The following is an 8135-nucleotide window of genomic DNA, read 5'->3' as shown; positions in this document are numbered from 1 at the left end:
GTAACGGCGAGGCGGACGGCGCCGTTACTCACTACTTGGTCAAACCGACGCGGTCGGCTCGCCCGACTGCAGCAGCTCTCTCGCAAATCTCGCCCGCACTCTCTCTCCCTCCTTCGTGCTCCCACTCATGGCGACGGCGAAATCCCGCGACGGAGGCGCTTCTGATGGTAGGTGCGGCGCTGATGAAGATCCGCCGGAGTTATGTGGTAGCTCAAATCCATCTCAGCCGCCGCTTCCTCCCCAACTGCCAGCGGCAAACCCATCAGTTGAATCTGCGGCGGCGGATGCGTTCGCCCGAGCTGTGAAGGAAGATCCGACGGGCAGCCAAAACTGGGCATCCTCGTTCGGCGGCGTCTGGTAAGTAATGCATCCGCGTTCTCCCTTTTTCCCCGATTGGGTTTGTAGTTTAGGTTTCTAGGGTTAGGCTTCTAGGTTTAGGGTTGTATGGTTAGGGTTCTAGGGTTAGGGTTCTAGGGCTGGTGTTCGTCCAGTTGGGTTTCTAGGGTTAGTGTTCTAGGGCTGCTGTTCCTGCGTTAGGGTCTTAGGGTTAACAGAATTTTTGTCTGAATATTTAAATGAAAATTTGTCTGAATATTTAGGGTATTGAAGTGTTAAATTTACTGTTTTAGTTGAATTAGTAACTGAACACTAGTTAATTGAACATTTTACTGAAGTGTTAAATTATATGTTAATTGAACATTTGTCTGAATAGTCAGCAAACTGAAGTGTTAAGTTTACTTATTTGTTTGAATATTTAGTTAATTGAAGTGTTATTACTATTTTAGTTGAATTAGTAATTTAACATTTGTTAATTGAACATTTTACTAAAGTGTTAACTTATCTGTTAACTTAACATTTGTCTGAAGTGTTAATTTTTTGGCATTTAACTGAACTTGTAAGGGGCCAACAACCAGATCTCATGCAAGTATAGATCAAATTATAGAATAGGACTGGTACCCTTCCTCTGATGAGGAGAGCAACCCAGGTGACTTAAGCCAGGAAGACAATGATGGGGCTCAGCCACCAGCTTTTAAGATTCCAGCTGGTAGGAAGAGTGGGGCCAAGAAGAAGAAACCAAGGGTTTGGTATGATGAGAAGAGAGAGAACCCACATGAGCAATTTGTGAAGAAAATATGTTTCCTAGATGTGAGCCAATTCAGGAGGGCACTTCAAACATTCCACATCTCACAGAACAGAAACTATTTCTTTCATAGGAATTGTTCTGATAGGGTTATTGCAGTTTGCAGTAGTGCAGAATGCCCTTTTTTCATTGCAGCCTCTCAGATAGCACATGAGAAGACATTTTGCATAAAGAAGATGAACTTGTACCACAATTGTGCTGCAGTAGGAGAGAGCACCAAAGTAACTGCCAAATGGTTGGCACATGAGTGTGAGCAACAGCTGAGGACAGACATTAACACACCAGTCCAATCCATAATTGAGAATTTGAAGCAGAAACATGGCATAGAAGTGTCCATTCACATGGCCTACAGAGCAAGGAAAGTTGCTAAGAGTGTGGTGCAAGGAGATCAAAGGGCATAGTATACATGGATAAGGGATTACCTCCAAGCTGTATTGGATACCAATCCAGGAAGTAGATGCATTGTTACAACAAAGCATTTGAGGGCACATCCTAGCAAGGATCCTAGATTCCATGGCTTGTTCATGTGCCTAAATGCATGCAAAGAGGGTTTCTTAAATGGCTGCGGACCTTTCATAGGTACTTATTGTGCTTATTGCTTGTTCATAGGTACTTATTGTGCTAATTGCTTGTTCCAAGGGCAGCTCCATCAGCTCCTCCTGCTCCAAGGGCACCCACAAGAGCTACACCAGCTGTAAGCAAGGCTCCATCAGCTCCAGCTGCATCCAGGAGAGCTCCAAGGGCAGCTACTACTAGTGCATCTTCTACTGGGCCCAGTTCCTCTACAGCTGCTGGGCCAAGTACCTCTACTACTGCTGCTGCTGCTAGGCAAAAGAAAAACTTCATCCCTCCAAGACCAGCAGGTACTGGAAGAGTCAGAAAACCATCTTTTAAGATGGCTGAGTGGTTCAATTGTTCTAAGGGAAGTAGGTAAGTTTGTGGTGTCCTGCTGATGGTAAAAACATTATGAAGCATGTTGCCTATGTTGGCACGGTACTATTTATGGTTGTGTTGAACTCTGGAACTGGTGATGCTTGAACTATTTATGGTTGTGTTGAACTATTTATGGTTGTGTTGAACTATTAATGGTTGTGTTGAACTATGTATGGTTGTGTTGAACTATTTATGGTTGTGTTGAAGACTATGGTTGTGTTGAAGACTATGATGCATGATTGTTCTTATGATGCTAGTTATGTTCAAGATTTTTGCATGATACTGTTTATAGTTATGTTGAAGACTATGATGCTAGGTTAAAGTAGTCTTCATCACAAACCATAACATAAAATGAAAGAACACATCAAATGACCCAACTTAGTACTTAAGATTCATAGTTCCAGGACATAACTTAGTCTTCATCACAAATAACACATTACAAGCTTTAGTCCAAAGCGATTACAAAAGACAATGACCCACATGGTCAGACTACAACTCAACTTAGTCTTCATCACAAATAGTCTTAATCTGGTGAAGCTTCCTCTTGTTACTATCACCTGCTGTCTTGAGCTCAACAATGCAGGAAGCAAGAGTACTCTTCTCCATGGTCAACTTCTCCTTCTCTTTCATCAGCTCAGCAATGCAACTATCCACCCGATCCTTCTCTTTCTTCAGGTCATCCTTCTCCTTCTTCAGGTCAGCATAGCAAATCTCCAAAGTCCTCTTATCAGAGCTCATCTTTTCCTTCTCTTTGAGATGCTTGAACTTCAAATTCCTAATCACAGTGGCTTGAGCTACATGAATTAACTTTAACTGGTCATGAGCAGCCTTCCATTTTTTGATCTCCTCATCCTTTGCAAAGCTGCTGTCCACACTGATTGTAATGTTCTCAGCAGCATCATTCATCTGATTTACCTCAGGCAGGTTATCCTGTGAATCTAGGAGGTTGTTAACATCTTCAACAAGCTTCTCATATGTCTCTTGCAGATCTTTTTTTTGCCGTGTGAGTATGTGTACAATAGATGAATGATCCAGGCATGCCATCCTATTGTCATGCTGGCTACGCTCATACATAAGCCACAGCTTGTGAAGAGCATTCTGCAGATGATCTGGCCACTCCTCATCTACCCACTGCACTAATCCACAATTATTAGCACCCTGCAAAGAAGTTACAGATTAAATTAGTGACATAAAAAATCAGTTAAGTTAATGTACCACATTCAGTTAGGTTAAAGTAGAAGATTCAATTAAGTTAATTGATCAGATTTAGTTAAGTTAACTGATCAGATTCAGTTAAGTTAACTGACCATATTCAATTAAGTTAATCTACCATATTCAGTTAAGTTAATCTACCATATTCAGTTAAGTCAATCTACCATGTTTAGTTAAGTTTATCTACCAGATTCAGTTAATAAAGAGTTACTATCAACCATAGAACAGTTACTGCGATCCCTAAACAGAACATGCACAGTACCTATGAACCCTAGAACATGAACAGTAAATATGAACCCTAGATGATGAACTGGACTGCTGCAAAGCTAGGACTAAATACTTACTTCAGTGGCACAGGCAATGAACCTCATCCCAGTGCTTATCCCCTTGAATGCAACACATTTCCTCCCTGGATTCCCATGCTCGCACATCACCATCAAATCGTCAGCAGCACCCTCGAACAACGGGTCATCAATCGTAGCTGGGATCTGGGCAATCCAACACAAACTTGTTCAAATCGAGCAGAACTACTAGTAGAACCCTAGAACACGAACTCCCTAGAACAAAAAATGAGCGGCGGCCAAAACAAACAGAGAACCAGAGGAACAACTGACCTTCAGAGGGGAGTTGGGAGTGAGGTTGTACTGCGCGGCGGAGCCATCAGTGCTTTCGCTCTCGCTCCAGGACACCATGGCGGCCCGCGACTGCCGGAGAGGAAAAGGAGCACGAGGGAGCGAGAGAGTGCGGGAGAGAGAGTGCGGGGCTGGTGCGGTCGGGCGAGCCGACCGCGTCGGTTTGACCAGGTAGTGAGTAACGGCGCCGTCCGCCTCGCCGTTACGCCACGTCACCTATTTTGGGTCCCACCTGTCGGAAACGCCCTCAGAGGCTGCAAATCAAGCGATCAGTGCTTTTTGCAAAAAGTTTACCGAATGCGCGGTGTTTTTTGCAAATGATTAGAGACCAGGTTGTTTTCTGCAGAAGAAGCCCCAAATGTGGTGGTTTTTTGCAATTAACTCACAGTAGTGGCCTTGGAGTAGGGTTCGATCGTATATTGTTGCCGGCTTGGTCCTGGACTTCTTGATTCCTTGATTGAATTTAGATAGCTGCAGCTTGAAGAATACAAATTGTCACTGATTTACAGCAACATTCAGCCTTCAGGTGCCTCCACACCTTTTTTCTCCAAACATGCTGCCTAAAAAACATGTATCTGGTTCCAAGTAAAGAATAAAGAGGAAAAGAACAGATAAGTTTATTGGAAATCAGAAGGGAGCTATGCACAAATTTGTTGTGAGAATGACACTACTAATAATTTTGAGGAACTAGATGGCAGTGGTGCTGAACAACAACCTGCTGAGAATAGACCACAATTGAGGAAAACAATGCCCATATGAGACTCCTAAATATTTGAGTGACCGTGAGAATCATGCAAGTGTAGCTGAACAAGGATCTTCTCTTTTTGATATCTATGACCCTAAAAATTGGGACACTCTTGACAACAAATCAAGAGATATTCTAATTGAAAAAGGGCCTACAAGGGAATAAAATCTTGTGTTTAAATGGATTACATTTATCTTGACACTGTCATTAATGATTTTGCATCAAAAAAAATGCACGAAGGAGCTATTTCTCATGATTACCGAAAGCTTGCAGATTCGCTAGCATGTCATTTCTTTTTTGTTATGCTCTGTGACTTCTATGATGTTTGGTTTACACCTGAAGTATGACATTGTTATTTATCAATTGGAGTATTATTTACCAAGGTAAAATGACCGCTGTTTATTATAGCTTTGCAATAAAAATTTTATCCAGAATCAATTTTTTCCTTCAATGCTGTCACTGGGCCCATTCATTTGAGTTCGCCCCGGGGCCTCCGAAACTCTAGGGCCGGCGCTGCCAGCAAAGTTTCTTGTCCGCTCTCTATATTTCAGCACAACCCACCCACCCCTCTCTCTCTTTCTCTCTCACCTGCCCCTTGCCGTCCTTCCTCCGGATCTCGGCTCTGCTCGGCGGCGCCAGCAGAACGCGATCAGAGGCATATGAGCGAATCCTCTAGACAACGTTGCCAGTGCCAAATAGTTAAGCAATATTTAAAATGGTGTCATATAAGGAATTTTCTCAATACTATAGATGCTATGATGTCCCGCTGCTTAATAGTTGTCCATGTCCTTCGGCGAAACCAGTTTCACTAACACCGATTGGGCAATCTGCGTCAAGTCGACTGAGCAATCGGCTTTACCAACACTCACTGGATCCTAATCGGCTTAGCCAAACCCGATTTGAATACAATTGGTTTCGCCGTTGCCAATTAGTCACAATCGACTACAGCTAAGCCGACGCTGTATTATTTTTGTAAAATTTCAAAACAGTGTATTATTTCCTGAATTAATGAAAAAATGTATTATTTAATTCTTTTTAGCTTTTTCCGGTGTAGCTTCGCGATAAAAGTCCATTCTGTTCATCCCCGCCTAGGTGTAAATTCTGCGGTTCTTCCCCAATCGAAACTACTATACAGACGACAGTACTCCGGCCGAACACTGGACGATGTTGGATCGAACGGTGTTGTTTAGTTTTGCTTTACACATGAGCGGCTTGATGTGCTACATCGTCTGCAAATCGTCCGCCGTTTGTCGTATGTGTAGCAGCGTTCTTCCCCAATTTGTGCCATCCAAGCGACCAACTTTGTCGAAAATCCAAGCGACCAGCTTGACGCTGCCGGTCAAGAGGGGGTCTCGGGAGAGGTCGGAAACAGCAGCAAAGTTTCTTGTCCGCTCTCTATATTTCAGCACAACCCCTCTCTCTCTCTCTCTCTCTCTCTCTCTCTCTCTCGTACCCGCACCTCGCCGCCCTTCCTCCGGATCTCGGCTCTGCTCGGCGGCGCCAGCAGAACGGGGTCGGAGGCATACGAGCGAATCCCCCAGACAACGTTGCTCACAGCTCGAGAGGCCAATAGAGCATTGATTCCTCTGTGCTCGCCACGTCATGGCGGCGGCGCTCATGGACGGCGAGCTCGGGAGCCTACTGAAGGCCACGGCGGCGGTTTGGGCGGCCATGTACTACGCTCGCATGGCCGCCGCGCTCATTCGCCCAGGCGCCGCTCGCCTCGCCGCGCTTCTGCCCGCTGTCGCGCTCTTCTGCGCGATCCCCTTCGCCTTCTCCACCACCACGTTCCGCGGCAGCTCCGCCTTCTTCCTCTGCTGGCTCGGCACCTTCAAGCTCCTCCTCCTCGCCGCCGGCCGCGGCCCCCTGGACCCGTCCCTCTCCCTCCCCCACTTCGTCTTCTCCGCCTCCCTGCCCGTCAAGTTCCGGCAGCCCACCTCCACCCCCGCCAAATCAAAGGACCAAGATCCCGCTTCTGGCCGCGGACACGGCCCGGCCAAGATCCTCGTCTCCGGCGCCGTCATCCCCTTCATCATCTACGCGTACCAGTTCAAGGACGCGATGAGCTGGTGGCAACTCGTCCTCTTGTACACCGCGCACATCTACTTATCCCTGGAGTTCCTGCTGGGCTCGGTGCACGCCCTGATCCACGGTGTGCTGGGCATGGAGATGGAGCCGCAGGTGGACCGGCCGTACCTGGCGTCGTCGCTGCGGGACTTCTGGGGCAGGCGGTGGAACCTCATGGTGCCCGCCATCCTCCGGCCGTCGGTGCACGGCCCCGTGCGCGCGCGCTTCGGCGACGCGGCGGGCGTCATGGCGACCTTCCTCGTCTCCGGGCTCATGCACGAGGTGATGTTCTACTACATCATGTGGCAGCCGCCCAGCGGCGACGTGACCGCGTTCTTCGTCCTGCACGGCGCGTGCACTGCGGCGGAGGGGTGGTGGGCGCGGCACGCCGGGTGGTGGCGCCCGCCGCGGGCGGTGGCAGTGCCGCTCACGCTGGTGTTCGTGGGCGGGACGGGGATCTGGCTCTTCTTCCCTGCCATGGTCAGGGGCGGCCTGGACGAGCTTGTGCTGCAGGAGTGCCATGGCTTGGTGGCGGCCATGGAGCAGGCCGGCCGTTGGCGCCGCCGCCGGTCCTATTCTTTCCACGCGCTGACCAGCAGAAAACATGCGCTGTGACGAGGGATCGAACGTGTGCCGTACGATTAGGATCCAAAGGGCGATAGGAGTATACTACTCCTACTTGTGGTGTGGACCATGGTAGACTTCAGATCTTGTGATGTGGACTGTGGTAAACATTTCATTGATCAATAATAATTAAATTAAATATATTGATATTCAGATCTTGGATGGCTGCTGTCTCTACTACAGTCTGGCGATATCCTTTTCTTAATTGAAACAAATTTAATGGTGGCGACGTAGCTGCTGACCGACGAGTTGTTTTTCTTCTTCTTCCCCGGCTGACTCGTACCGTACTACTCAGCTGACATAGAACGGGACCTGGTCGTGACCGGTGAAATACGCCTTCTGGCAGCGCCAGAGATTTTCCACGAAGACCGAGGAAGGCATGCGTTTGAGAGTTTCTTTTTCAAAGGACACTATCCAGTGCCCGTCGGACACGAGGATGGTTATCGTTGGAACGAGCAATTCGTTCGATAGAAAGCAACCTTGGTATCCCAAACCCATCAGAGTTTAAATCCTTCGCATTATTTCTGAATTTATTTCTGGATTTTCGATGATGCGCTTTCAGTGGAAGGAGACGTTTCCGTCGATGACAAGGCGTCTACGGTGACTTCGTAAATCTCAAGATGATATGTCAACTCAGTCTTTCGGAGGTGCTTATAGGGGTAGGGTGCACGTGTGTGCGTTTATAGGGGTGAGTGTATGCGCGTGTATATGAGCGCTTGTGTCTGTATTGATGCTAAAAAATAGCAACGTTCCAGTGAAAGATTTCTTTCACTAGAACAAA

The 8135-nt window shown here is 47.2% G+C and overlaps 1 pseudogene; it reads left to right on the top strand.

Moving 5' to 3' along the window:
- The first annotated feature begins 6034 nt into the window (after positions 1-6034).
- Positions 6035-7502, top strand: LOC123160004 (probable long-chain-alcohol O-fatty-acyltransferase 4; annotated as a pseudogene).
- Positions 7503-8135: the final 633 nt, after the last annotated feature.

This window comes from Triticum aestivum, chromosome 7B, assembly GCF_018294505.1.
Source record: "Triticum aestivum cultivar Chinese Spring chromosome 7B, IWGSC CS RefSeq v2.1, whole genome shotgun sequence".
Taxonomy (NCBI): Eukaryota; Viridiplantae; Streptophyta; class Magnoliopsida; order Poales; family Poaceae; genus Triticum; species Triticum aestivum.
The sequence above is the reverse complement of the archived record's forward strand: the minus strand, read 5'-3'. Positions and strand labels throughout refer to the sequence as shown.